We start from the raw sequence: 27,724 nt of genomic DNA on the forward strand, positions 1-27,724 counted from the left end.
GAGGCCAATATTTTTCTCCCAATGATTGATGTAGTGATTTTTTCAGGTAGATTTTGGAACCCAAATCAAGCTAAAAAAATAATAGGCTTTCTATGGCCCACAATTGGAGAGAGAGAGAGAGATGGCACACCCAGGAGTCAAGACTGGCACACAAGCAGAAAGTACAATAGTAATCTCCCACTGATTTGATTTTTTTTTTTTCAGGGAGACTTTAGAAAAAAAAATAATAAAAAAAAATGATTTTTTCAGGAAGAATTTAGAAACCAAATAAAATAAAATGATTTTTTCAGGGAGAATTTAGAAAACAAATAAAACAAAAAATAGGCTTTCTATGGCCCACTGAGTGAGAGATGATGCACACAGGAGTCAGGAGTAGCACACAAGCCCAGAGGCCAATATTTATCTCCCACTGATTGATTTATTGATTTTTTCAGGTAGAATTTAGAACCCAAATCAACCAAAAAAATTAATAGGCTTTCTATGGCTCACTATCTGAGAGAGAGAGATGGCACGCTTAGGACTGGCACACAAGCCCAAAGGCCAATATTAATCTCCCTTTTTTTTTCAGGGAGAATTTATAAAACCAAAAAAAAAAAAATAAATAGGCTTTCTATGGCCCACTATTTGTGAGAGAGATGGCACGCTCAGGACTGGCACACAAGCCCAGAGGCCAATATTAATCTCCCACTTTTTTTTTTTTTTCAGGGAAAATTTATAAACCCAACAAAAAAAATTATAAATAGGCTTTCTATGGCCCACTATCTGAGAGAGAGAGATGGCACGCTTAGGACTGGCACACAAGCCCAAAGGCCAATATTAATCTCCCTTTTTTTTTTCAGGGAGAATTTATAAAACCAAAAAAAAATAAATAAATAGGCTTTCTATGGCCCACTATTTGTGAGAGAGATGGCACGCTTAGGACTGGCACACAAGCCCAAAGGCCAATATTAATCTCCCACTGATTGATTTATTGATTTTTTCAGGTAGAATTTAGAACCCAAAAAAAGCAAAAAAAAATAGGCTTTCTATGGCCCACTGAGTGAGTGATGATGCACACAGGAGTCAGGAGTGGCATACAAGCCCTGAGGCCAATATTTTTCTCCCACTGATTGATGTAGTGATTTTTTCAGGTAGATTTTAGAACCCAAATCAAGCAAAAAAATAAATAGGCTTTCTATGGCCCACTGAGTGAGAGATGGCACAGACAGGGATGGCACTCTAGCAGAAATGCCAATCTTAATCTCCCACAAAAAAAAAAAAAAAAAGGAACTGTCCTTTAATTACTATCTCCCTGCAGTAATCTCAGCCAGGTATGGCAGGCAGCAATAAGGAGTGGACTGATGCACAAATTAAATAAAAAGTGTGGACAAACAAACAAGATAGCTGTGCAGAAAGGAAGGAACAAGAGGATTTGTGCTTTGAAAAAAGCAGTTGGTTTGCACAGCGGCATACACACAGCAATGCAGCTATCAGGGAGCCTTCTAGGGCAGCCCAATGAGCTACAGCGCTGAAAAAAAAAAAATGTAGCTTCCACTATCCCTGCACACCGAAGGTGGTGTTGGACAGTGCAAATCGCTACAGCACAAGCAGTTTGGTGGTTAATGGACCCTGCCTAACGCTATCCCTGCTTCTGACGAAGCAGCAGCAACCTCTCCCTAAGCTCAGATCAGCAGCAGTAACATGGCGGTCGGCGGGAACGCCCCTTTATAGCCCCTGTGACGCCGCAGACAGCAAGCCAATCACTGCAATGCCCTTCTCTAAGATGGTGGGGACCAGGACCTATGTCATCACGCTGCCCACACTCTGCATTTACCTTCATTGGCTGAGAAATGGCGCTTTTCGCGTCATTGAAACGCGACTTTGGCGCGAAAGTCGCGTACCGCATGGCCGACCCCGCACAGGGGTCGGATTGGGTTTCATGAAACCCGACTTTGCCAAAAGTCGGCGACTTTTGAAAATGAACGACCCGTTTCGCTCAACCCTAGTTATGAGGGTTTGTCAGTTGTCCCGGTAGTGCGGATCTAGGAGGGTGTACACCCAATCATCAGCCATGTTGAGAATGTGGGTGATGCGGCGGTCGTTTCTCAAACACTGCAGCATGAAATCAACCATGTGCTGCAGACTGCCAACTGGCCAAGAAACACTGTCCCCTGCTTGAGGTGTGATCTCTGCCTGCTCTGCATCACCCCACCCTCACTCTACATACTGACTACTGGAGCATTGTGTAACTCCCTCCTCTGTAAAGATGTCTTCCTCCTCCATTGACTCCTCCTCATCCTCCTCACAAAGTGTCCCCTGCCTAGGCCTTTGTGAGGAACCACATTGCGCAGACTGTCCAGAAGTAGATGGCATTTGTGACTCCTCATCCTCCACCTCTTCCATAACCTCATCCCTTAGCGCTTGCAGTGTTCTTTCAAACAGGCAGATAAGGGGGACAGTCATGCTGACTAATGCATCATCTGCACTCGCCATCCGCGTGGAATCATCGAAGGCACGCAAAACCTGGCAGATGTCCTTCATGGTGGCCCACTCAGTGGTTGTGAAATCTGAATGGTGCGCAGTGCGACTTCTTTGCGCCTGATGCAGCTGGTACTCCATTACTGCTGGCTGCTGCTCACACAACCGCTCCAACATATGTAACGTTGAATTCCACCTGGTGGGTAGGTCACAGTTTTTAATTATACCATTTTGGTGTGGCTATAATCTTTTGATCACTGGTTATTGCATTTTAATGCAACATTGTGGCAACCAAAAAACTGTAATTCTGGCGTTATGACTTTTTTCGCTATGCTGTTTACTGATTGGATTAGTTATTTTGATAGCTTGATAGATCAGACGATTCTAAAAGCGGCGATGCCAAATATGTTAAGCACAAAAACGGTTAAATAGATACCCAGAGAGTATAAACCCATTAAAAATTTAATTTTTATTTAATATGAAATATTTAAAAACAAATTGGAAACGAACAAGCAAACTACTGGACAGTAAATATCTGGGACACTAATTAGTGCAATTACAGCATAGCAAAGTTCTAATCACATCATGTATATCAACCAAGATATTAGTACATGGGGTAAAAAATCCACCACCGTTTAGCCAAATAGACTACAGCACGAGAGCATTAGTTTGGCCAGTGTCACATTTGCGTGTGCAATGCGAGAAACATGCGCATCAATTCCTGACACTGCCGCTGGTGGTGCGGACCTGGGCGTTCAGCTGTATAGAAATACATGCAGCCACACACTCCGGTCCTAAGGGCGCGCAGCAGTTCCCGGTATTGGTGCAAGTTTCTCGCATTGCACACGCAAGTGTGACATCGGCCTTACATAGAATTTACCTTATACAAGCATCCCCGGGGGCGACGGGCTTTAATGTAAACAATATGATGAGAGCATGACTTATCTAGTGGCAGCTCTAGTAATATTAACACAATCCCATTGAATTTAAAAATTTTGTGTGTTCAATAATAAAATAGCAATCTAAAGTCTTGTTTTTAATTCTTCATTTTTGTCACTTTAAAATTTATAAAATCAAAAGTAGTACTTCAAGAAGAAAGCCAATAAAACAAGAACAATAATTGTTGGCCTTGAATTTGACTATCAGACTCATTTTGTTATATTCCAAGACTGTAATGCAGGCAGGTCTATTTTATTGGAAGTAATTTGTGGCTTTCGAGATGGATAATTTAGCATTATTTGTAATATTTCAAATCCTAAACAGTAGCAGTGAGTGGCATTATGACAGTTTTCAGAGAAGGACTACTATATCATTCTGAAAATGTTCAATGTGAAGGACTAAGTCACTTACTTATTTGGTATAGTGCCTGCTTAGAGAAGTCTGGCAAACGATCATGCTTCAATTTGTGGGATTAATATTAATAAAAAATAAGCATTTTTAAAAAGACATGCTACTATGGAGTGTTTTATAGTTGTTGTAGAGATGTTAGTTACATTTTACAAATTAGTTTTGTTGAAAAAAAATAGCTAAATACAGTACACTGTCACTTGTATTGTCTTAAAAGAGTTGACTCTAGTGATGGGCAAATTCAAACAGTAAACTTTGGGGTCCGCACCGAACACCTAGAGTCAGTGCACGGACCCCGAATACAGACTTCTCCAAGTAGTCTTTGTTACTGTTCAGGTTTAACAGCCTTAAATTGGGTGTTTCCCATGCTGTCCCAGTGGCTCTAATCGGCGGTAAGTTTGCTACCACTAGTCAGTGCCCTGCGGTTCCTGCGCTGTCAAATGACAGCATGTGACCCAGCAGCTCTGACAGCAGTAGATAGATTACTGCCATTCACAGGCGTTGACTGATAAGAGTGCTACTCTCATCATCCTACACCTGCTCTCACTGATAGCAGCGAGAGCAGGCGTACAATGATGAGAGTATTCGTCAGCCATTGCCTGTGCAATAAATAAAAAAGGAAAACAATTGAGTGGGTTCCCCTCTATTTTTCATAAGCAGCCAATATAAAGCTGACAGCTGGGGGTTGCAGCCCGCAGCTGTAAGCTGTCAGCTTTACCTGCACTGGTTATCAAAACTTGAGGGGAGTCCACACCATTTTATTTATTTATTGCACAGCACCAGCAAGATTTGAAATGGGTGATTTGGAGAGATGAGAAATTCAATAGACTAGGCTCTGATGGGTAGAGATGAGCGGACCCTTAGATGTTCGGGTCTGACAGGTTCGGCTGCACAGTTAAAAAAAAGTTTGGATTCGGATACCAGAACAGTACCCAGACACAAACTAGAACCCAGACCCCATTCACCTGAACGGGAGGCCCGAACATCCAGTGTTTGCCGCGCTGTCATGTACATGACAATGTGGCAAACACAGTCAGACAACTGCAGTCCACATGCTGTCAATTGCCAGCATGATCCCACATTTATAAGATTATCTCAGGAACATTTTTTTTAAAACATCCAGTTGAGGAACTTATTTTTATTCCATGATCTATTAATTAAAATGCACCATTTTCATGGGAATATGACCAAACTTGACATTGTGAAAGCCATAGCTAAGCACTGCCATAAAAAGATAACTTTTCAAAAGTACCCTTAATAGCAGTCATAATACAGGCAAACTGAAACTCAAAATCAGCACCGGCACACAAGCTTATCACCTAGCCATAAATGCTGTGCAAATTTGGGTTGCGGAACGTTGGGCTCACCCTTTAAATCAGTCCTTTCAGCATTATTTTTACATCAAGCAAATAGGGCCATTCTGCAGGTTCTTGCAAAGTCATGTGAATGAAAGCAATTACCCTAGAAAAAAATGAAAGAGAGGGGGATTTTATGTAACATTGGCTTTGCTCAGTGCATCATTATGCCCCCTAAATATGAACTTCAGGGACTTCCTATATTGCCAGAGCAAACACTGATATTGCCTTGTACTGTACCTTATGTGCACAGCCGGGCTCAGGCAATGTTAATTCACATGCACAGACAAGAGGGCTGAGCTCTGGCAGTGATCTCTCTGATCAAGCAAGCTCTGGTAATCATAAGTAGGGGAAGGTCTCAAAATGCAAATTGATGGAGGATAATAGGGCTCTGAGTCTTTGGCCATGCCAGGAGTGCAGCAATGCTCCCTCATTTGAATGTGAATTAAAAGAAAGATAGATTAATATGCATTTTGGGGTTTACAGGCTCCTTTTAAGAAGCTAACAAGATAACAAGTTCATTGTTGAATTCAATAAGAGGGGAAAATTAGGAATATTTCCCACGAAGACTTGAAGATCAAGCAAATGGAATGCTGGTAATTTCTATGTAGGGGAAGAAGATAACAGTGAACAAACTTTATTATAGAATTCAGTACTCCTAATTTTTATAGACCTCATCTGTGTGCAGGCTGCTGGGTTGTACACTCACACATCCTAGGGACTAACAGTTGGAGGATTATAGGTAGGCACCACATGCAACAGAGGTGAGGTGATGGGGTCAAGAAACTTGATGAAGAAGACAATGTCAGGCTTTGGCCCACCACTAGTTTCCAAAGAGGTTACCCTCCATCTGTACTAAAATAATGGATGTTTAGCTTTAAAATGTCAATGTCTAAGTTGAGGTCTTGATGTTTCCTTGAGAGTCACTGCTTAGATATTTCATAAATCAGTAAATCCCAGAGAATGAGAGCATAATTCAAGAGGAAGAAGGTTTACAATCTTTGTGGATCAAAATTAGCAAATCTGACAAATCCAAATGTTTAACTCCTTTCCGACATGCGCTGTACATGTACTGTTGTGCAGGAGTTGCATTCCCCCAAAGAGCAGTAGATGTAAGGAGGCACGATTGCGCAGCCTCACATTGAGCGCCACAGTGACCATGCTAGCACCGATCATGGACATTTAACTCCTCTGAAATAACAAAAGACTCACTGGAACATCCAAGCTAATGTGAAAAGTTGCATACTAGGAACAGCCACCTCCATATAAAATAATATTGCTATTCATATTTCATATATTTAACATTGACATGCTTTAGCATGATAAAGTGCAACTTTTTTTTGCAGATTTTATATGGAGCTGGCTGCTCCTAGTATGCACCTATTCACATTAGCTTGAATGTGCCAGTGAGTCTTTTATTATTTCAGAGGAGTTAAATGTCCGTGATCTGTGCTAGCTGTGTTTTTTGTGAGTCTCGCCTGTAATGTATACTGATTTTTAAATGACTTTCTGGTCTTAATTTATTAAATTAAAAATATATATTTTCATAGTATCAATTGCTTTTGTGTGGAGCCTTTTTTTAGTTTGTAGGTGTATATATATATATATATATATATATATATATATATATATAGTAGCATTTCGCACACTTCGTGTCTTGGGGGACTGTTATGACCTGGTGGTCAGGACAATAATGGACCTGGTGGTTAAGAGCACACGGAATGACCTGATAGTTACTGATAATAAGGACGAGCTCTGGGACGTGGGAACTCTGCTGACCGCAATCCCTAAACCTATCAAACACACTAGAAATAGCCGTGGATTGCGCCTAACGCTCCCTATGCAACTCGGCACAGCCTAAGAAACTAGCTAGCCCTGAAGATAGAAAAATAAAGCCTACCTTGCCTCAGAGAAATTCCCCAAAGGAAAAGGCAGCCCCCCACATATAATGACTGTGAGTAAAGATGAAAATACAAACACAGAGATGAAATAGATTTAGCAAAGTGAGGCCCGACTTACTGAACAGACCGAGGATAGGAAAGGTTACTTTGCAGTCAGCACAAAAACCTACAAAAAGACCACGCAGAGGGCGCAAAAAGACCCTCCGCACCGACTCACTGTGCGGAGGCGCTCCCTCTGCGTCCCAGAGCTTCCAGCAAGCAAGACAACAAATTAAATAGCAAGCTGGACAGAAAAATAGCAAACCAAAGAAATACAAGCTGGAACTTAGCTTCTGATGGGAAGACAGGTCACAAGAACGATCCAGGAGAGAACAGACCAATACTGGAACATTGACAGGTGGCATGGAGCAAAGATCTAAGTGGAGTAAAATAGAGCAGCAGCTAACGAATTAACCTCGTCACCTGTGAAACTCAGAAACACCCACCAGAGGAAGTCTATGGACAGAACCAGCCGAAGTACCATTCATGACCACACCACGTGCAGCTTGGCACGAGATTCTAGCACTTTGGCACGGTTTTTCCACTTAAAGCAGTCTGTTTGGTTTATTCTCTCCATAAACCATAGAAAGATGAACAAACGGTAAACAGTCTTACATCAGACAGATAAGTCCTCAATGTCCATAGTAGAGCTCCACTTTCTCTGGTCTGTGGGCACGCAGGCTCTACAGTCTAAACACGGTCTCTTTGTAGTGTCCAGCCCAGACACATGGAAGTCTGTCCACACTGGCAGACTCCCAAACACTCACTACCATGTGCTAAACACACCTCCTTTAGGTAGCCTGTAACCACACCCACAGGTGAGGTAACATCACATGCACTTTCACGTGATCATGACATCATTGCAGGTCCTCAAACTCCTGCAGGGAAAAACGTACAGTTAGCGCCCCCACTCAGAGGTGAGGTATATGGGTAGCCAGACGTTCCCATCTCTCGTAGCTACCCGCAACCTGGACCCAGGTGCACGAAACGACATCTTTAGTGCTCATGTGCACTAATGACAAAATACTCCGTGTTGCATCGCAGGGAGCATCCATCCCTGTGATATATACCTCCCATTAACCACGCGACCACCAGTCACATCACAATATATATATATGTATATATATATACATATATATATGTATCTTATGGCTACCATATAGGATATACATTTAGGCGTTCAGGTCGTGAAGGTGAAAACAGGCTTTGGGGTGAGGGGTTTAAAATAGCCTTTTCACCACCTCTGAGCAATTGCAAAGGGTCCTGTCAGACAGTTCAGTAACAATCATGTGGCCATGAGACAGGCAAGGGTCATACAACAGTATTTTCTCTCATTTGAGGGCATCAGACCGGTTATGCTAATCACATGGATCAGTGTTATCTGATTTTCTTGAATGAGGAGGAGAAGATGGAAAAAAATGTCTCCATCTTCTCCATTTTGTCAGTCCATGACAATCTGACTACATTCAGGTGTCATCTGAGTGTAGTCCAATGTTTCCCACAAACTCATTTACTTGCATGACTAAAGGTACCTTCACACATAACGAGATCATTAACGATATCCTTGCAACGTCACACTTTTTGTGACGTAGCAACGATCCCGCTAACGATCTCGTTATGTGTGACAGCGACCAACGATCAGGCGCCTGCTGGGAGATCGTTGGTCACTGGGGAATGATTAGGACCTTTTTGTGGTCGCTGATCACCCGCTGTCATCGCTGGATCGGCGTGTGTGACGCCGATCCAGCGATGTGTTCACTTGTAACCAGGGTAAATATCGGGTTACTAAGTGCAGGGCCGCGCTTAGTAACCCAATATTTACCCTGGTTACCATTGTAAAAGTAAAAAAAAAACACTGCATACTCACATTCCGATGTCTGTCACCGCTGTGCACTGCTTTACAGCCGGCACTGACACAGTCAGTGCGGGAAGCTGACGGCGGGGGACGTGACAGACATCGGAATGTGAGTATGTACTGTTTTTTTTTTTTTTACTTTTACAATGGTAACCAGAGTAAATATCAGGTTACTAAGCGCGGCTGGGGGACTTCGGCATCGTTGAAGACAGTTTCAACGATGCCGAAGTCGTTCCCCTGATCGTTGGTCGCTGGAGAGAGCTGTCTGTGTGACAGCTCCCCAGCGATCACACAATGACTTACCAACGATCACGGCCAGGTCGTATCGCTGGTCGTGATCGTTGGTAAGTCGTTTAGTGTAACGGTACCTTAAGTGTGAAACAACAATCAGATGCAAATTGAGCTTGCTGCAATTTTTTATTCAGACAAAGTGTCGGAGGAAAAAAAATCGGACATGTGCACGGCTCCATAGAATAACATTGATCCAAGTGCAATTCGAAGTTTTGTTGGATCGCACTTGGACTGAAAATATGGTTATTTACATGAACTCTAAGTATCAGTGTTTGAAATTTTTTGACCATTCTGTATGCTGCCCATCATACTTGTGTGCATGATTTTTATATTAGAAAAATAAGAGTGTAATTTTTATTATGAAAAGTGCTAGAATATATATTCAGAACCACTTCATGACTGTCCTTGTATATAATGTACACCGATTATTCACAAATATATGACACATACAGTATTAAGATATATATGATATTTTCTGTAGGAAGGTCATTTCTGGACCTTTGACATGCAAGAATTTTGAAAAAAAACCAGAGCCCATTAACACCTTCTCACACCTGAGGACAACGGTGGCGATGGACTCAAATGAATCAGAGGACAAGAAATAATTAATTGGGCAGGTGACAGCAAACAAAAACCAAAATACTCCTGCATCTTCTTCTTGCATGGCTCCATCACTCTAAAGACTCAGATCCCCCAAATGTCAGTATTCATTACAGAGCTCGGCTGTTGTACCATTACAAGACAAGGAGGAGGAGAAAGGATATCCATAAATAGCAATTAGTGCTGCAGCACATATGAAAAGCCAAGACTCCATTAAGTAAGCAGTGAAATGTCACCAATGACCATTAATTTTTGTTCGGTATTTGACAAGCTAGTTGACGCAGCCCTCATTTTGTTTCACTTGTACAGTGTCTGCGATATCTGCATAAAATATTGACATTTGTATTTTGTGTGTTTTACTAACATTTAAAAAGAACCAGTCAGTATAATTTTGTAAAGTAAACACGTGGCTCTGATGGTGCTGTAATATTGATTACATTAATACCTTTGGTAAAGAAATCTGCCTTGTGGTTCTTCTATAACCACCATTTGAAGTTTTCCATAAATTATATGTCGGTGCACAGGGGCCGGGCTGTAAACTAGGGTTTGTCCTTCCGTCCCCTCTGCCTTTGAATGATAGATCACTGCATTTTCAGAAACCGGCCTTCTCTGAGAACTTGTGCCGGCATTATAATCATGGTGAGAATGCTGGACCAAATGCAGGTTGATGAGCGACTCTTTTGAAATTTGACTGTGATACCTTTGCCAAATTTTCTCAAAAAATTTGATTTGCAGCAAATTGATTTGAAGCAAATCACAAGTAGAGTTGAGTGAATTTCTTCAGGTCCCCGCTGAAATGGCAAGCTATAGCTCTTCCCAAATAAGCTGCAGAGGAAACCCAGATACATGGAGGCCCCAACTGATCAGCTGATTGAAGCTGCAGCTGCACATGTCACGACTGTGTCACTGTCACAGAACAGTTTGTTGGTATATTCATGCATGTGCTCTGACAGTGACAAAGCCGCAACACATGTAGCTGCGGCGCTGATCAGCCGGCGCGCTCCATGTATCCGGTTTCCTCTGCAGCTTATTCAGGAAGTGCTATAGCTTAATAAGCAGGGTGCCAAAGAAATTAGCTCAACTCTAATCACAAGTACTCTACTACAAAGCATTGTGTACAACTCTCCGAAGTCTCCTAGGTCTCTATCCAACTAGTTTCAAGCTCATTAATGCAAACCTTAGTAATATCAAAATGATCTCAAAGTGACTTCATATAAGACTGCGAGTATACAGATGGTAGCTGTTATTCACTGTTGTGCTGTCAAACACTGTCTGCAATGTTTATTCAGTTCTTTAAGGTTTTCTCTCTATATCTCTATTACTAAGCTGTGAGCTGGCTTTACTTTTATGCAGGCTATGATATTCCGCCCTGACTGGTTGTACTATAACATGTGATGTAATAGCTCCAAGAAAATCCCAGACTTATTCAATTTTGTGCAATTTCTAAAATGGAGGCTGTCATCCTAGGCAAGTCATATGAATCAGATTCTAAGTTAAATTTGGAGGGTTCCCACAAAGGGTTGCGTGAAATCAATTCACTCATCTTTAATAAACACTGTATCCATTCACACAATAAAGCATCCAACAATGGGTGGTTATTGAGGGTCCCTTGTCTACCTTTCTTGGGTGACCCCAGTTGTAGACAAATGTAAACAAATGTAGATCAGAAATAATTTCTACACTTACTTGGGATAGCATTTCCCTATTAGTGCATAAGGAAATATGGCCTCCTTTTGAATTTGACATTTTGCTATATTTTGGGCTCCCCTGCTTCCCTTGTTATTTACAGGAGCATACAATAAGTAGAAATAAACAATATATAATAAAAAAAAATGCAAGGTGATATCTCAGTGGTATGAAAACCCTGACATTCATCAAAATATTTTCCCAAAAGCTTCTGACCTTTTCTGACATATTCAAAAGGCATCTGGGAGCATATTTTCATATCTAATGTGATTGCTCAGAAATACAAGTCTTTAGGGAGAAAGTTTGCTCTGTTTACAATTCTGTGATGTTGTCCAATTCCTTTAGCCTTCTTGTGCCGCATTGACATGCTGGCTGCTTTTTATGGAATTTCTTGAACTTATAGTCTTACCAGTAAGTGCTAAGAATCCAAGGATAGGATTGAAATTGTACCAGTCTTCTTTCTATTTTCTTTACCTCATCAATTTTCCTTTTCTCTTTCCCTTTTGGTGCCTTCAGATCTTGTTTTCCCTTCTCCCTCTTTACCGTTTTGCGTTATCATGGTTCTATTTGATCACCACCAATATATTCTTACCTATTTCTTTCTTTTTTTGGCATTATATCACATTTTTATATATTCTAGCTCTGGCTAATGTTACAACATTTGATTTACTGATATATGGATTTTTCTATATTGAGTGGGAACCTCTCTAATGTACATTGCATGTTAATGTGTGTTTAAGGATGGATATTTTGTTTTTAAAGACTCAAATATTCTGTATGCGCATTTATTCTAAATGCTTGATTGTAGATGTAGGTAAGCACTTATTAAGAGCCACTGCTATTGACGCACCGCCTTGTGAGATGCAGGGCCTAGTATCTTGGAGGATGGTTCAGTCACGGTAACTCCGATGGCTCTAACAATCCCTAGATTAGCTGGCGATTGTAAAGGGGAGACAATGGATATATGAGACTGTGAGTTATGTTTAAGAGGGATGAGGCTCCGGACAAAAGAAGCATACACTGGGGTCTCGTGCAAACTTGAAAGATGAACTTTACTGAAGACTTGTAACAATCCTTATATTTTTCAATATAACAGTCATGGATAGCCGATAAAATTTTTCTTAAAATTGCGACGGTCAAAGCTTTTTTTCGGTCCCGGCCTTGGAAGGACGGCGGTAACTTTTCATTTGACTAACTGTGCTGCATGAAGGGGGAGGATCAAACTGTCCTTAATCAGATCAGAGTATCCAGCGAATCTGCTGAGCAGTTCTGCAGTTCCTTCTCTCAGCACTCTGTTGCTGTAAGACTTGGGGCACTCCGAATAGCATGCAATTTGTACACCCCGCTTGTCCCAATCCGGGAGCACCAATTTTCTGCCTCCTCTCCCCACCAAAACCATCCATAAAGTACTGTTTGTCCCGCACGCCCCACCTCCAACTGCCACTTATCTTCAAATCAGAAAAACATGATGCAATGCCAAACTAAGGCAGATGAGGGCAGCATAGTACTACAAGTTGTAATACCAAAACAAGGCAAGAGAGGGCAGCATAAAATTAAATAGTTTACCTCCTCCCAAGGCAAGACAAGGAGTCGGTGTCGCAAGTATAATCATTTAGGGAATAGAGAACACACTTACCATATGATATACTGTATAACATACATTAGTAATGGCTTTCCTCCTGGTCACTACACTATAAACTGTCAACCTATATTAATTTTTCCCCCAAAAAAAACAACTTCCAGGTCCAGATGGAGTAAAGTATTGATTTTATTGTTATTCCATTAAAAAGATACAGTGGGGCAAAAAAGTATTTAGTCAGTCAGCAATAGTGCAAGTTCCACCACTTAAAAAGATGAGAGGCGTCTGTAATTTACATCATAGGTAGACCTCAACTATGGGAGACAAACTAAGAAAAAAAAATCCAGAAAATCACATTGTCTGTTTTTTTAACATTTTATTTGCATATTATGGTGGAAAATAAGTATTTGGTCAGAAACAAAATTTCATCTCAATACTTTGTAATATATCCTTTGTTGGCAATGACAGAGGTCAAACGTTTTCTGTAAGTCTTCACAAGGTTGCCACACACTGTTGTTGGTATGTTGGCCCATTCCTCCATGCAGATCTCCTCTAGAGCAGTGATGTTTTTGGCTTTTCGCTTGGCAACACGGACTTTCAACTCCCTCCAAAGGTTTTCTATAGGGTTGAGATCTGGAGACTGGCTAGGCCACTCCAGGACCTTGAAATGCTTCTTACGAAGCCACTCCTTCGTTGCCCTGGCGGTGTGCTTTGGATCATTGTCATGTTGAAAGACCCAGCCACTTTTCATCTTCAATGCCCTTGCTGATGGAAGGAGGTTTGCACTCAAAATCTCACGATACATGGCCCCATTCATTCTTTCATGTACCCGGATCAGTCGTCCTGGCCCCTTTGCAGAGAAACAGCCCCAAATCATGATGTTTCCACCACCATGCTTTACAGTAGGTATGGTGTTTGATGGATGCAACTCAGTATTCTTTTTCCTCCAAACACGACAAGTTGTGTTTCTACCAAACAGTTCCAGTTTGGTTTCATCAGACCATAGGACATTCTCCCAAAACTCCTCTGGATCATCCAAATGCTCTCTAGCAAACTTCAGACGGGCCCGGACATGTACTGGCTTAAGCAGTGGGACACGTCTGGCACTGCAGGATCTGAGTCCATGGTGGCATAGTGTGTTACTTATGGTAGGCCTTGTTACATTGGTCCCAGCTCTCTGCAGTTCATTCACTAGGTCCCCCCGCGTGGTTCTGGGATTTTTGCTCACCGTTCTTGTGATCATTCTGACCCCACGGGGTGGGATTTTGCGTGGAGCCCCAGATCGAGGGAGATTATCAGTGGTCTTGTATGTCTTCCATTTTCTAATTATTGCTCCCACTGTTGATTTCTTCACTCCAAGCTGGTTGGCTATTGCAGATTCAGTCTTCCCAGCCTGGTGCAGGGCTACAATTTTGTTTCTGGTGTCCTTTGACAGCTCTTTGGTCTTCACCATAGTGGAGTTTGGAGTCAGACTGTTTGAGGGTGTGCACAGGTGTCTTTTTATACTGATAACAAGTTTAAACAGGTGCCATTACTACAGGTAATGAGTGGAGGAAAGAGGAGACTCTTAAAGAAGAAGTTACAGGTCTGTGAGAGCCAGAAATCTTGATTGTTTGTTTCTGACCAAATACTTATTTTCCACCATAATATGCAAAAAAAATGATAAAAAAACAGACAATGTGATTTTCTGGATTTTTTTTTCTCAGTTTGTCTCCCATAGTTGAGGTCTACCTATGATGTAAATTACAGACGCCTCTCATCTTTTTAAGTGGTGGAACTTGCACTATTGCTGACTGACTAAATACTTTTTTGCCCCACTGTATATGCATTGCAAAAAAATAAAGAGGAGAACTCCATGAAACCTATGCTTTTCGAATGCCAAACGTCATTAATCCTGGTATATAAATACATGCAATGAGTTGCAATTTTATATGTTCAACTGCTCCATCATATCGGTTTGGTGCTAGCTCCACACACTCTAATTTGCAAAGTGAAGAATTGGTAGGAATATTGAACAATTGTGAATATAATAACAATAGAAAAAAGAAAAAAATATTTGTGTTCAAAATATAAATTCAGAAGGGTTCCCTGTTATGAAGAGCCTATTTTCAGTCACCTCCGCAAATGTGCAGCGGTTTGTGTTTTATAGCGTAAGTATTGAGATTTGGAACACTGCTGTTTTGTGATGCAATAAAATATCTGGATGCATTTGAAATGTTGCAACTAGAGGGCTGTGTGACATATCAATATTCCCTAATTCTAGATTTTAATTTACTGCTAGTGAATCCCACGCATTTCAGATTGCACCCTGTACATTCAATAATATAAATCATATAATCAGAATTAAAAGAAAAAAAAACAACAACTTTTTTTGTGTTATATTCGAACACTCTTGGAATCTGAGAATGATTATGCCTTAAGGATGTGTGAACATGTGTTAGAGGGAAGTTGACCACACCTGTAGCAACCAGTCAAAGGCAACCAGTTTTTTGAGTGGTTAGTAGTGATGAGCGAGTGTGCTCATTACTCGTGTTTTCTGAGTATGCTTGGGTGGTCTCTGAGCAGGGCCGGACTGGCCATTTGGCAATTCTGGCAAATGCCAGAAGGGCCTGTCTGGTCATGGGCCACCTTGTCTGCTCTGTTGTTAACAGAATCAGTGTTCTCAAGACATCCATATTATTAACAGTTGTGATGGAACACAAAGTCGCTGACTCCGTCACTTACCCCATGGGAATCATTAGAAATATTGTTTTTGTAGTAAATCTTGCTTTCCTGCATCCAGGGTAATATTAGTAATATATTTCATCTGGTGCTTGGAGATGGGGACAGCATGGGTCTGTGTGATTTCAAATGCCAGGACTGAATTTCAGTCCCAGTCGGTACCTGTCTCTGAGTATCTTGAGCGTGCTCGTAGATTATGTTTGAGTTCCCGCAGCTGCATGATTTGCGGCTGTTAGAAAACCTGAACACATGCAGGGATTGCCTGTTTGTTAGGGAATCCCCCATGTATTCAGGTTGTCTAGAAGCCGCCAATCATGCAGCTGCGGGGACTCAAACATAATATACGAGCACGCTGAAGATACTCAGAGGACACCCGAGCATGCTCGGAAAGCTCAAGTAACGAGCATACTCGCTCATCATTAGTAAAGTATTTCCCCAAAAATAAAACAAGGTTTTATTGTTTTTGGCTTCAAAAGATGGGTAAGGGCTTATTTTCAAGGGATGTCTTTTCCCATGAACAACAATCCACATTTATTCTTGAACAAAGAAATGAACATTTGTTCAAATATAATCATGTCATTACACACACAGCACATAGACATATATACTGAATACACACACACACTGCACATACACACGTATATACAAACTGCACATGCACATGTATATACACACATGTATATACACACACACTGCACATACACATGTATACACACATTGCACATGTACATACAAACCCACTGCACATATATATACATGTATAAACACACACTGCACATACCGTACATACCAGCCTGTCTCCTCTTTAGTTCTTTTAGACTCCTGTAGTCAAAGAGCCTTTGGTGACATCATAGTCACATGCCCGTGATGTCACCAAAGGCCCTTAAGCAGTATTAACATCAGAATAGTATAGCTGGAGGGCCCTAAGAGATTGGGGCCCTGGACAATTGCTCAGCTTGATCCTCATCAACACCTAATGCCATTACTGTAACTAAGGCTTACTTTTGGAGTAGTGTTTATATTTCAAGTATACTCCAAAAATAGTGTAAAATGATTCTAGGACTTATTTCCAGGTCTTATTGGTCTTATTTTTGGGGAACATAGTGTTAGTATGGTTGCTGTAAAGACTAGGTAAAAAGGAATTACGTAGAGTAGGCATTTTTCTAGATACAATTCCAATGGCATTTTCCATGATTAAATCCAGAATTTGATCAGCTAATATTAAATGGAAAGAAAAAAAATAATGTAGCATATTTTCCTGAGATTTAAACCCATGGGGACTTGTGTATTCAAAAAATGAATCCAGAATGCTTCCCTGTTATGAAGAACATACTCTCGATGGGCATCTATTCTAAATTCTTGATTGTAGATGAAGATAAGCGCTTAAGATAAGAGCCACTGCTATAAACTGTCAGCCTATATTAATTACACTGTCTGAGGAATGGTTTAGCTTATTTCTGATAACATATTGGTACCACAACTGTGATCCATCACTGCATCTTGCCATTATCCTCCAGATAAATGATAAAAACTGATTCTGAAAAAATAATGATGAAATTACTGTTGGTAAAGAGGATTGGTGGTTTTGTTCCAATGTATTTAATGTATAAAAAGGCATCTGAGTAAATTGCCTTGGCTTACAGAAATATAACATTCTGTATATACAGATGCTTTGATGACAAAAGTGCATTAGTGATGGATTTTTTTATCTTGTGTTTAAATACTATTAAATTGTCTTCTCTTCTAACATATATTTGAGCATTTTAACGCCATCCATGGTCAGATCTGGTTTGTGTTATTCTCACATAGCATGGTATACATCTGAGTAATTTCCGGAGCTGCATTTTTTTTGGTTATATATGGATAAACCTAAATAAAATGGGAATGGTTGGTGATATAAACTTCCAGTTTGTGGCACATTAGTATATGGGAAGGGGAAAACTTTTCAAGATGGGTGGTGACCTTGGCGGACATTTTGAAGTTGGCCATTTTGGATCCAACTTTATATTTTTCAATGGGAAGAGGCATTTGTCTATGCTGTGAAGATAAGAGATGTGCAGCATCTGAAACAATGGATACTGGTAGCCTGTGCTAACATTTCCTCTGCAGTGTTGCTATCTGTGTGTCAAGAGTGGGAGAAGAGGGTGGCATTGACAATACAACACAATGGGCAGCACTTTGAACACATTTTATAAGTGGTCATAAACTTGTAAATAACTCATGAAAGAATAAGGTTACCTTAAAACCAAGCACACCATTGGTTTTTTCTTGTGAAATTCTCAATAAGTTTGATGTGTCACATGACCCTCTTTCCATTGATAAAAATCCAAAATGGTCGACTTCAAAATGGCCGCCATGGTCACCACCCATCTTGAAAAGTTTTCCCCCTCCCATATACAAATGTGCCACAAACAGGAAGTTGATTTCACCCACCATTCCCATTTTATTTAGGTGTATTCATATAAATGGCCTACCCTGTAGAAGCTAAAGTTTCCACACCTATATTAGTGTGAGATATGGGTGTGAAGGAGAGAGAGGCACACAAGCAAAGCTTTGAAAGTGAAAGGGATAAGGAAAATGTTTCACGGAGAATACCAACTGAATTCAGAGCCTTTAGCTTCAAATGCAAAAAGATTTATAGAAAGCAATTCTTGAAAATATAGGAAAGTGTAAAGCAAACAAAATACTTTTCAGGTGCACATACATATCAGCATATACCATTTGCAGGGGATTTTCAACTAGTATGCTGAAATTACACTTTTAATTTTGTGGGTTTATATTCCAATGTCTTGCTAGGGGTTGTCCTGCCTTACGCTACAAGTCTACAGTCAATCTATGTGACTACAGACCTTGTGAATCCCCACAACATGCATGGCATGTGCTGTCAGTATTCTCCATTGTCTGCAGTAGGAGCGGACAGTCATGTTACCACAAGTATGTGATTTGCATATGCCCAGACCACATTAGACCCTAAGTCTGGCCTTGCTTAATTAATTTGTATTGTATACTTGCAGTTATGTGCTCGCCTGCTCCTGACGGTCGGCAATACTGTGTAATGTCAAAATTCACAAATCTGCAGTCAATTGCAATGACTGCAGACCTGATTGCTAAATCTGGAAAACCATTTTAAACTCTTCACCCTTGGGCGATTTTCCATTTTTTGCTTTTGTTTTTTCCTTCCCTTTTTCCAAGAGCCACAACTCTTTTTATTTTTCCATCAATATAGCCATATGAAGGCTTATTTTTGTGTGGGATGAGATATAATTTTGAATAACACCATTGATTTTACTATATGGTGTACTGAAAAGCAGGAAAAAGATCCAAATGGGTTAACATTGCAAAGAACATGCAATTACGCAATTGATTTTGTTTTTTTTTTATTTACCATGTCACTTTATGGTAAAACTGACCTGGCAATATTACTGACATGGTGCTAGCAGTGATCTCATTAAGGTCACCTGAGTTCATCCTCCCATCTCACAGATAACTGAGCGGCATATAAACACAGCTTCAGTGACTGGCAGTAACCTCTGTAATGTTTCTGCTGTCAGCTCATTGTCTCCTGGTTTTTATCCTGAATGGTCGCATCATGCCACAGTCCAGTTTGAAAACTAGATGTAGCAGAGATGGATTACGGCATGAAGCAGTATGGATTATCTTCATGTCCGTTAAGTGAGGGATATGGTTGTTCATTATTTATTTATTTTTTTTACGAAGGACATGGGCATCGGAGGATTAGCTTAATGTCAGACAGATGTGGATATGGTAGGTTTTTTTTGTGTTTTACAGGGGACATAGGCTTCAATGGATTTTAGGCATAAAGGTGAGTATAACTATGCTTTTATTTTTAATAAATGTGTAAAATGCAGCGCCCCAGAGATCTGGTCGTTGCAGTATCGTCGCTCTGCCACTAAGGGGAGTGATGGTACGTCTGATGGCACTAAAGGAGTTCTTCTGACCAGTTATCACCAGCATACATTACACTTCACACACCTGGCGACCAGAACAGAACAATACGGAACCGCACCTGCACTAGCCGCGGCGGTATCCTAAGAAAGAGACACGAAGCGAAGGATATTGTGGACAGTGAGAAACGAGATCAAGCACAAAGGAGAGCCAGTAGGAGTCATGCCCGGAGAACGGCAACATCCTACTGAGGCGCGTAGCCGGTGGCCGGAACACCAAGGAAGTAACTGACTCTATGCCTTACTTGAAACTCCACAGGACAGTTAATTATAGGCTGGCTGTCTACCTAACATCACCTAAGCAGACATAGGGGGCAATGCGTGTAGAGGGGCGTCTCTAGGGTCCCGGAAGAACTCTGAGCCTACCCATCAAACGGGTGCATCCTAGCCATAACATACCTGGGGGATGGAGAACTAGAAAGAACTGGAACGAATCAGAAAGAAACGAGAATAGAAGTTGTGAGGACTATCCCGAATGCTCAGCAGGGAAGAACTACAACACACAGGCGCTAGTGGTAGGCACTGATTTCCACCTGCAAAGAGAACTCTGGATATGCCTTCGGACTGGCCGGTCTCAGACAGCCCTGTTAACTGTGCTCTGGATTGTGGATCCTGAAGTCTTCAGTAAAGAGGTAAAGAGATTGCAACCCTGTGTCCTCGTTATTGTCTACACCTCACACTATCACCATCCACCTGACTGGGAAGCCCTGGGGACATACTTCACCTCTGGGAAGTTTTACCATCTAGCTGCCATCACATCACCCCAGTGGGCCCCAAGCAGCGTCGGTCACCCTGACCGAATACCACAGGTGGCATCACAAAACCTTGACAGACTTGTATCACCTTTCATTGGACGCCCCTTAGCAGGGTCACGGACTGGGTCCAGCCACCGTGACATCCCCAGAACTGAGCCAGCAGAGGACCGGTACCGAGTAACCCGTGGCCCTGCGTCTGGGGGCGCTCCAACTTGGCGTCATGAACAGGATTGTACATAAGCCTGAAGAAGCAGGTCATGTGTGCCTTGGAACTGTGATTGAATTGTGCTTGAACCGTGATTTATTGCAAGGACTGTGTATTGCTGATTGCCGCCTGATTCCCGCCAAAACCGCCGCCATTATAGCGCCACGAGGAGCGCAGGAGAAGAAGAAGGGCGTGGAGTGTGGGCATGGAAAAGCTGAGAAGCGCGAACAGTCATAACCGCCCAGTCCAAATATTTCGGTACCTTGAGGACGTGTCTGTCAGCGGCCGAGATCCGCCTCCTGATTCTCAATGGAGGACAGAGACAGAGAAAACGGAACCGCCCATGAAGGAGAAAGCAGGAAAGAGACCAGGAAGCGACCCACGTGGAGGACGCCATGGCCAGTCGCTCAGACCTAGAATGCGGGGTTGAAGCAGAGGGCTCCCCCAGCTACCCAGATGAGCACAGCAGCCAGATCTCCACGGCTGGGACCGGTCTCCTGCAGGGTGAGATGGAGGACCTGATGGAACAGCTTCTTCAGTGGTGGCTGGAGACCAAGGCCTCGTGCCAGGAGGCACCGGCGGAGGAACCCCCGACACCGGATCCTTTGCCATCACCGGAGCCGGCAGCAATGGAGGATGCCGCATCGGCCAGTGAGTCTGCCGACCCCATTCCGCAGGCAGAGGACCTGCTGATAGGCCTCGTCACGGCACCCTTTTCCCCTGGGCCCCACACCTGTCAGCACCTTCCACACTGGGACCGGGCCACGGGCATGGAACACTTCCTAAAGGCCCCGATCTCGCCGATCACCATGCCAGGCGAGGTCTATGCTGAGCGCACAGTGTGCCGCTGGGTGAACCCGGGATCTGACTTCATGGGGTTCCCCGGGGTGAAGACGCAAGAGGGGGAGATGGTGGAGGCCCTCAGCTGGGAAGACTACCAGGCCCAGCTGGATCGGCAGTGGGAGGAGCAGGAGAGGAGGTATCAGGCCGGACGAGAGGCCCATTACCGGCGGGACCTCGCGGTGAAGGACCGGGCCCGCAAAGACCGCACCATCCACCAGGCCCCACGCAGGCAGGGTACCGTTGTGGATTTCAAGCTCTGTGGGGGATGGGGCTTCATCAAGGAGCCGGACCTGTATTCAGAGATCTTCGTCAACCGGAGGGATGTGGAGTCCCATCTCAAAGAGGGACACCTGGACCGGGATCTCTACCCGGGGGACGAGGTCACCTATACGTGACACTTTGGGGAAAGGGTGTGGTTCGCCCTGAACGTTCATAAGCGGCAAGGCCCGTGACATCATCAACCAAAGCATCAGAGAAGCCTTCCCCCTGGCAAGGGTGCCCCCTTGTGACCAGACAACTGCTATCACCAAAACTACGGTGGTGACCCCCACGTGCACCATCGTTAAGACCACCACTTGCACCGTGGACACCACTACCACTGTGGTGGCAGAAAGCCTAGCCTCGGGAGTGGTTAGCACCCCGGCCGTTGCGGGGTTCAGAACAATCACCACCCAGACCCCTGCCTGGAGTGAAGGATCTCCTGTGACTACACCTAGTGTCCGCAAGTATCTGGCTGGATGGCCCCGCTCGCTGTTGCCTGCGGAGCTACAACCACCAACATTAAAGAAATAAACCTCGAAGGCCCGCATTTGTAAATAGTTAACCTCTTGTTTTTTCTTGCTGCTAAAACCCGTAGGGGTTAGAGAGAGAGTCCTCCTGAGAACCGTAGAACGATAGCTGGTTGCGACAATGACAGTAGGCCCAGCCAAGGAGCTCGGCGGTCCTGCATTGGTGAAGTTAGAAAATGAAGAAAACATTGAGTTTGACTTATAGTACTTTATAGTTAGCCTTTAGTGGGTTCAGCCTATACGCCCTTAAAGGAAAAGTTAAATTATTGTTCAGAATTTGCACTTAGTAGAATACCCGGCAGGGTACCAGAAGTTATTTATAGTCAGAATGTTATTTAAAATATTTAACCTTGTTTTTATTTGTAACGTTCAAGTGTCCTCACCTCCCATAAAGGGAAGCATTGTTAAATTTACTTGTTTCAAGCATTTCAAAATTTTGTATGTCTTTTGCTCACATGTATTGTTGTTCTTCTTCCCAGTCCAGGAGTACTGGATTTAACCGGGGGGGGAGTGCAGCGCCCCAGAGATCTGGTCGTTGCAGTAACGTCGCTCTGCCACTAAGGGGAGTGATGGTACGTCTGATGGCACTAAAGGAGTTTTTCTGACCAGGTATCACCAGCACACATTACACTTCCCACTCCGGCCACTAGGGGGAGCAAAAGGTTTTATTTATTAGGCCACTCCTCACACTGGTAAAACTAGGGGTTGGATAGGAAGTTAGATCAGAAGCTGACTGGGTTGGATTCAGGCAACATCCCGTGGCAGGGGGTGTTGCAGGTAGAAGATTCAGGGGGGTCCCTGTCAGGCGTGGGAACCTGGCAGGTACCTAGCGACCAGAACAGAACGTTACGGAACCGCGCCTGCACTACCCGTGGCAGTATCCTAAGAAAGAGACATGAAGTGAAGGATATTGTGGACAGTGAGAAACGAGATCAAGCACAAAGGAGAGCCAGTAGGAGTCGTGCCCGGAGAACGGCAACATCCTATTGAGGTGCATACCAGTGGCCGGAACACTGAGGAAGTAACTGACTCTATGCCTTACTTCAAACTCCGCAGGACAGTTAATTATAGGTTGGCTGTCTACCTTACATCACCTAAGCAGACATAGGGGGCAACGCGTGGAGAGGGGCGTCTCTAGGGTCCCGGAAGGACTCTGAGCCTACCCGTCAAACGGGTGCATCCTAGCCATAACATACCTGGGGGACGTAGAACTAGAAAGAACTGGAACGAATCAGAAAGAAACGAGAATAGAAGTTGTGAGGACTATCCCGAATGCTCAGCAGGGAAGAACTACAACACACAGGCGCGAGTGGTAGGCGCTTATTTCCACCTGCAAAGAGAACTCTGGATGTGCCTTCGGACTGGCCGGTCTCAGACTGCCCTGTTAACTGTGCTCTGGATTGCGGATCCTGAAGTCTTCAGTAAAGAGGTAAAGAGACTGCAACCCTGTGTCCTCGTTATTGTCTGCACCTCACACTATCACCATCCACCTGACTGGGAAGCCCTGGGGACATACTTCACCTGTGGGAAGGTTTACCATCTAGCTGCCATCACATCACCCCAGTGGGCCCCAAGCAGCGTCGGTCACTCTGACCGAATACCACAGGTGGCATCACAAAACCTTGACAGACTTGTATCACCTTTCATTGGACGCCCCTTAGCAGGGTCACGGACTGGGTCCAGCCACCGTGACATCCCCAGAACTGAGCCAGCAGAGGACCGGTACTGAGTAACCCGTGGCCCTGCGTCTGGGGGCGCTCCAAAAACAGTGTGTTCAGTTTGATTTCAAATAAACTATTTTATTCTTGCTGTGTATTTGTTTCAAAACTTACTATGGGGCTAGTAATGGGGGTGTCTTATAGATGCCTCTCCATTCCTAACCCTGGTCTTGATGTCAGTTGACAATACAAAGGTGACATCAACTCCAAACCTATTACCCTACTTTTCACAACCAAATGACAAGTGGGAAGAGTGAGGCTGAGTGCACGATTTGGCACATCTTATGTATGGCTGCTGAGAGCTGATATTAGTAGCCTGGGATGGGGGTCAATATCTCTTGCCCCTTCCCAGGCTATTAATATCAGCCCAACAATTGTCTGTTTAGCCTTGCTGGTTTGAATTTATAGGGGGACCCTATGTTAATATTTTTCTGGGGTCCCGTTAAATTCACCAGTAAAGGCTAAGCTAACATCTGTGAGTAGGGTTGAGCGAAACGGGTCGAACATTTTCAAAAGTCGCCGACTTTTGACAAAGTCGGGTTTCATGAAACCCGATCCGACCCCTGTGCGGGGTCGGCCATGCGGTACGCGACTTTCGCGCCAAAGTCGCGTTTCAATGACGCGAAAAGCGCCATTTCTCAGCCAATGAAGGTAAACGCAGAGTGTGGGCAGCGTGATGACATAGGTCCTGGTCCCCACCATCTTAGAGAAGGGCATTGCAGTGATTGGCTTGCTGTCCGCGGCGTCACAGGGGCTATAAAGGGGCGTTCCCGCCGACCGCCATGTTACTGCTGCTGATCTGAGCCTAGGGAGAGGTTGCTGCCGCTTCGTCAGAAGCAGGGATAGCGTTAGGCAGGGTCCATTAACCACCAAACCGCTTGTGCTGTAGCGATTTCCACTGCCCAACACCACCTTCGGTGTGCAGGGACAGTGAAAGCTACATTTTTTTTTTTTCCCCTCAGCGCTGTAGCTCATTGGGCTGCCCTAGAAGGCTCCCTGATAGCTGCATTGCTGTGTGTATGCCGCTGTGCAAACCAACTGCTTTTTTCAAAGCACAAATCCTCTTGTTCCTTCCTTTCTGCACAGCTATCTTGTTTGTTTGTCCACACTTTTTATTTAATTTGTGCATCAGTCCACTCCTTATTGCTGCCTGCCATACCTGGCTAAGATTACTGCAGGGAGATAGTAATTGAAGGACAGTTCCTTTTTTTTTTTTTTTTGTGGGAGATTAAGATTGGCATTTCTGCTAGAGTGCCATCCCTGTCTGTGTCATCTCTCACTCAGTGGGCCATAGAAAGCCTATTTATTTTCTTGCTTGATTTGGGTTCTAAAATCTACCTGAAAAAATCACTACATCAATCAGTGGGAGAAAAATATTGGCCTCAGGGCTTGTGTGCCACTTCTTACTCCTGTGTGTGCCATCTCTCAGTGGGCCATAGAAAGCCTATTTATTTTTTTGCTTGATTTGGGTTCCAAAATCTACCTGAAAAAATCAATAAATCAATCAGTGGGAGATTAATATTGGCCTTTGGGCTTGTGTGCCAGTCCTAAGCGTGCCATCTCTCTCTCTCAGATAGTGGGCCATAGAAAGCCTATTTATTATTTTTTTTATTGGGTTTATAAATTTGCCACTCCTGACTCCTGTGTGCGTCCTCTCTCACTCAGTGGGCCCTAGAAAGCCTATTTTTTGTTTTATTTGTTTTCTAAATTCTCCCTGAAAAAATCATTTTATTTTATTTGGTTTCTAAATTATTCCTGAAAAACATCATTTTTTTTGTATTTTTTTTTTCTAAAGTCTCCCTGAAAAAAAAAACAAAAAACAAATCAGTGGGAGATTAATATTGCCCTTTCTGCTTGTGTGCCAGTCTTGACTCCTGGGTGTGCCATCTCTCTCTCTCCAATTGTGGGCCATAGAAAGCCTATTAATTTTTTTGCTTGATTTGGGTTCCAAAATCTACCTGAAAAAATCACTTAATCAATCAGTGGGAGATAAATATTGGCCTCTGGGCTTGTGTGCCACTCCTGACTCCTGTGTGCGTCCTCTCTCACTCAGTGGGCCCTAGAAAGCCTATTTTTTGTTTTATTTGTTTTCTAAATTCTCCCTGAAAAAATCATTTTATTTTATTTTGTTTCTAAATTCTTCCTGAAAAATTCATTTTTTTGTATTTTTTTTCTAAAGTCTCCCTGAAAAAAAAAAATAAAAAATCAAATCAGTGGGAGATTAATATTGCCCTTTCTGCTTGTGTGCCAGTCTTGACTCCTGGGTGTGCCATCTCTCTCTCTCCAATTGTGGGCCATAGAAAGCCTATTAATTTTTTTGCTTGATTTGGGTTCCAAAATCTACCTGAAAAAATCACTAAATCAATCAGTGGGAGATAAATATTGGCCTCTGGGCTTGTGTGCCACTCCTGACTCCTGTGTGCGTCCTCTCTCACTCACTGGGCCCTAGAAAGGCTATTTTATGTTTTATTTGTTTTCTAAATTCTCCCTGAAAAAATCATTTCATTTTATTTGGTTTATAAATTCTTCCTTAAAAAATCATTATTTTTTTTTTTTTTTCTAAAGTCTCCTTTTTAAAAAAAAAAACACAAATCAGTGGGAGATTAAGATTTACATTTGCGCTTCAGTGACAGTCCTGCGTGTGTGGCATCTCTCTCATTTGTTGCCACCAACAACAGAGTGTGTAACATTGTGCCTGATTTTCATTGTGGTCTCACCCACCTGTAAAGGGGTAGCTAAATCATACTGAAGTTATAGCTCACCGTGTAAGTTGTGTGACTGCAACAAATACGGTAACGTTTTTAAAACAATGAGGAAGTCTGGTGGAAGAGGTCGTGGCCGGGGGCGTTCATTGTCAGCTGGTAATGAGGGTAGTGGTAGTGGTGGAGCATCAGGTGGTCGTGGGAAAAAAAATATTGCACCTAAGTCTGAAGCTGTGGAGCCAGGTTCGTCGTCTGGCTACACAAGGCCTCGAACGCTCCCTTTTCTGGGAGTAGGAAAACCGCTTTTAAAGCCGGAGCAGCAAGAGCAAGTTTTGGCTTATCTTGCTGACTCAGCCTCTAGCTCTTTTGCCTCCTCTCGTGAAACTGGTAAAAGTAAAAGCAGCGCGTCGTTAGTGGATGTTCACGGTCAGGGACAAGTCGCTTCCTTGTCCTCTTCAGCAAAAACAACAACAGAGAAGAATGCAGCAGGCGACACAACGGGTTACTCCATGGAGCTCTTTACACATACCGTCCCTGGCTTAGAAAGTGAAGCAGTTAACAGTCCATGCCCATTACAAGTTGAATCTGACATGGAGTGCACTGATGCACAGCCACAGCCAGACTACTATGCTGGTCCTTTGACTCAGACCACAACATTGCCCTCGCAGGGTGCTGATCAAGAATCAGACCCTGATGAGACTATGTTGCCCCATCACGAACGCTATACCACCGACCGACAAGGTGACACAGACGAAGTTGCACACGAGCTACAAGAAGAGGTAATAGATGACCCAGTTCTTGACCCCGATTGGCAGCCATTGGGGGAACAGGGTGCAGGCGGCAGCAGTTCTGAAGCGGAGGAGGAGGGGCCGCAGCAGGCATCAACATCGCAACAGGTTCCATCTGCCGGGCCCGTA

This window comes from Ranitomeya imitator, chromosome 2, assembly GCF_032444005.1.
Source record: "Ranitomeya imitator isolate aRanImi1 chromosome 2, aRanImi1.pri, whole genome shotgun sequence".
Classification (NCBI taxonomy): domain Eukaryota; kingdom Metazoa; phylum Chordata; class Amphibia; order Anura; family Dendrobatidae; genus Ranitomeya; species Ranitomeya imitator.